General features: G+C 61.4%; 2 pseudogenes; both read left to right on the top strand.

Moving 5' to 3' along the window:
• Window positions 1-940: 940 nt before the first annotated feature.
• On the top strand, window positions 941-1,059 carry LOC127664275 (uncharacterized; annotated as a pseudogene).
• Window positions 1,060-2,919: 1,860 nt separating this feature from the next.
• LOC127664264 (uncharacterized) lies at window positions 2,920-3,038 on the top strand (annotated as a pseudogene).
• The last annotated feature ends 270 nt before the right edge of the window (window positions 3,039-3,308 follow it).

Genomic DNA, 3,308 nt, shown 5'->3' with positions numbered 1-3,308 from the left:
TAGTTACTTCATCAGTTTAAATAAAGAAAATAAACAAATACAGGCTTTCTGCTGATACAATTTATATATATTTTTTCTGGCTACATGGCTTCCAGATCCAGTTCTCCAACACCCCCACCCCAAGTCTGAGTCTATGGGAGTCACCTATCCCTTTAAAAACCAGTTAGAGTAGATTCTGTTATTTAGAGCTAAATTCCCTGACAATTTCCATAATTATAGATAAATACAGTGTCTGGTACTAGAAGTGGGGTCAATCAGACTGCACCTGTAGCCTCTGACCTTTCAAGTAGATGAAATAATACATTTCCTTATTGCTTCTGGTGTTCCTACTGAAGCTTCCATCTCCCTATGCTTAAGTGCATGAGAATCAGTTTCACTGAGCGAGGTGGGGCCCAGCCTCCCCATCTACAGATGGATCTGTGGCATATGTGGCATATGTGCGTCCAGGGCAAGAGGAGGTCACAGGTGGGTGGGTGTGTGAGGATGCTGGTCCAAGATCCTTCGGGGAGCAGAAGGGAAGGGAGGGGACAGGAGGAGAGGGGAGGGAAGAGGAAGAGAGAGGAGGGGAGCAGAGGGGAGGGGAGCAGCAGGAGAAGGAGAGTTCTCCAAGGGGCCAAGGCTCGCACTCACTGTCTGGGCCCGTGCTCCATCAGGGCGGGCAGAGGAGGGCTGAAGGGGTTCGGGGAGGTTGTAGGCTGGCAGCCAGGGGAGGCGCGTGTGGGTGGGGCTCAGGCTGGGCCATGTGGCATGCGTGCGTGCGTGAGTGCGTGCCTGTGGTTCTTGGTGTGCGCTGCGGTACAGTGCGTGTGTCTGCGGGGCCCTGGGCTCGCGTGGGCTCGGCGTCGGGTGGGCAGGCGGGCGGGCAGGGGGGCAGCGTTGACAGTGGCGGCGGGCGAGCGCCGGCAGCAGGCTCTTGGGGCTTTGCGGAGCGGCGGGGGTCGTCTACAGCCATACCACCCTGAACGCGACCCATCTCGTCTGATCTCGGAAGCTAAGCAGGGTCGGGCCTGGTTAGTACTTGGATCAGAGACCGCCTGGGAATACCGGGTGCTGTAGGCTTTTTGGACTCCGCCCCGGCGGCGTGTCCTCTCTTGCTTTTGGTCACTGTCACGACCACAGCCGGACCATCAGGGACCAGAGACACGGGCCCAGGGCAGTCCAGCCCCACCCACACCCCACACTCGGGAGAGAGCACCCCGCCCCCTCGTCCTCCTCGCATAGGACGAGGCTTGTATTGCCCATCACCGCTGGCTCCCGGAGCCCTCAGAGTGGGCACCGCCACACCACACCGCACCTCCCTGCAGGGCTGGCTGGCTAGCTATCTGGCAGAGGTTTGGAGGGGAGAGCCCGTCTCCATTTGTACCACGCCCAGGATGGCCTCCAACACCCATCCGTCCCACCCATCCTGATCCAACACCGCACTTGGCTCCCACCTTGCACAGGCAGGGAGGGGGGTGGACCAGGCTACTCCACCCCTCGCCCTCGCCCACTCCCTCTCCGTGGGAGGAGTCCCCGAAGAACCCAGCCACCACCTGCCTCTCTAGCCTGCCTCGGGAGGTATAGGGAGCTGTGGGGGCCTGTGTCAGTGTGTCTGCTTGTGTCTTGTGTCTGGTGCCTGAGTTCATGCGCTGGTATGTGTGGGTGTGAGAGCACGCAAGGGACTGTTTGACGGGTGTGAGAGTGTGTGTGGCCATCCTGCCTTCTGCTAATGCGCCTCTGTATATGTGTGTGTGTGTGTGTGTGTGTGTGTGTGTGTGTGTAGCATGAGGGCCCTTCCTGCATACTTGTTCTTATCAGCCAGTACACACAAGTGTGTGTGCCTGGGGGATTGGGTGGGTGTGCGAGCCCACTAGTGTGGGAGTGCTGTGTGTAAATGTGTGTGTATGTGTGATGGCATGTGTGCTTTGGGGCCTGGAAGTGCTCGCGCGGGTCCACGCGGTACGATCATGCTTGTGAGTGCCTGTGTGGATGTGCGTGTGTGCGCACACACGCATGTAACCGGTCCTCAAGTTCCCACTTCTGTGCATCGGTAGCATGTCTGGGCCGTCGCGCTTTCTTGCCCGGGGGCGCCCTCGAGCCATTGCTTGTGTCGGGCGCATTGTGCCCCTGTGTGGGTATTGTGTGTGCGTCCCCTGGCTCCAAAGGGAGGGTGCAGACAGTGCCTGGCTCCCGGGCTAGCCTGTGCCGCTGCCTGTGGCTGTGCGGATGCTGGGTGGGATGGGATGCCAGCCATCCAGAGTCGGTCGAATTCCCGTGGGTGTCCAGGCTTAGGGTCCCAGTCCGGGGCACGGGGATGGACAGAGGGACTGAGGGATGGACGGTGCAGTGAGGGAGGTGGGACCCAGCATCCCCGATTCCGGATTCCAGAAGCCGGACCGTCCTCCTCGTCCTCATCGTGCGTCCAGGGCAAGAGTAGGTCACGGGTGGGTGGGTGGGTGGGAGGGTGGGTGGGTGGGTGGGTGAGAATGCTGGTCCGAGAACCTTCGAGGAGGGAAGGGGACAGCAGGGGAGGGGAGGGTATGAGAGCAGAGGGGATGAGAGCAGAGGGGAGCGGAGAGGAGGGGAGGAGCAGGAGAAGCAGAGATCTCCGTGGGGCCAAGGCTGGCACTCACTGTCTGGGCCCGTGCTCCATCGGGGCGGGCAGAGGAGGGCTGAAGGGGTTCGTGGAGGTTGTAGGCTGGCAGCGAGGGCTGGCGCATGTGGGTGGGGCTCGGGCGGGGCCATGTGGCGAGCATGCCTGCCTGTGTTTCTTAGTGTGCGCTGCGGTAGAGTGCGTGTGTCTGCGGGGCCCTGGGCTCGCGAGTGCTCGGCGTCGGGTGGGCAGGCGGGCGGGCAGGGGTGGCAGGGGGGCAGCGTTGACAGTGGCGGCGGGCGAGCGCCGGCAGCAGGCTCTTGGGGCTTTGCAGAGCTGCGGAGGTCTTCTACGGCCATACCACCCTGAACGCGCCCGATCTCTTCTGATCTCGGAAGCTAAGCAGTGTCGGGCCTGGTTAGTACTTGGATCAGAGACCGCCTGGGAATACCGGGTGTTGTAGGCTTTTTGGACTCCGCCCTGGCGTGTCCTCTCTTGCTTTTGGTCACTGTCACGACCACGGCCGGCCCCTCGGGGACCAGACACCCGGGCCCAGGGCAGTCCAGCCCCACCCACACCCCACACTCTGGAGAGAGCACCCCGCCCCCTCGTCCTCCTCACATAGGATGAGGCTTGTATTGCCCATCACCGCTGGCTCCCGGAGCCTTCAGAGTGGGCACCACCACACCACACCACACCGCACCTCCCTGCAGGGCTGGCTGGCTAGCTAGCTGGC

This window comes from Apodemus sylvaticus, chromosome 13 (assembly GCF_947179515.1).
Source record: "Apodemus sylvaticus chromosome 13, mApoSyl1.1, whole genome shotgun sequence".
Lineage (NCBI taxonomy): Eukaryota > Metazoa > Chordata > Mammalia > Rodentia > Muridae > Apodemus > Apodemus sylvaticus.
Note: the sequence above shows the minus strand (reverse complement) of the source record. Positions and strands in the feature narration are given on the sequence as shown.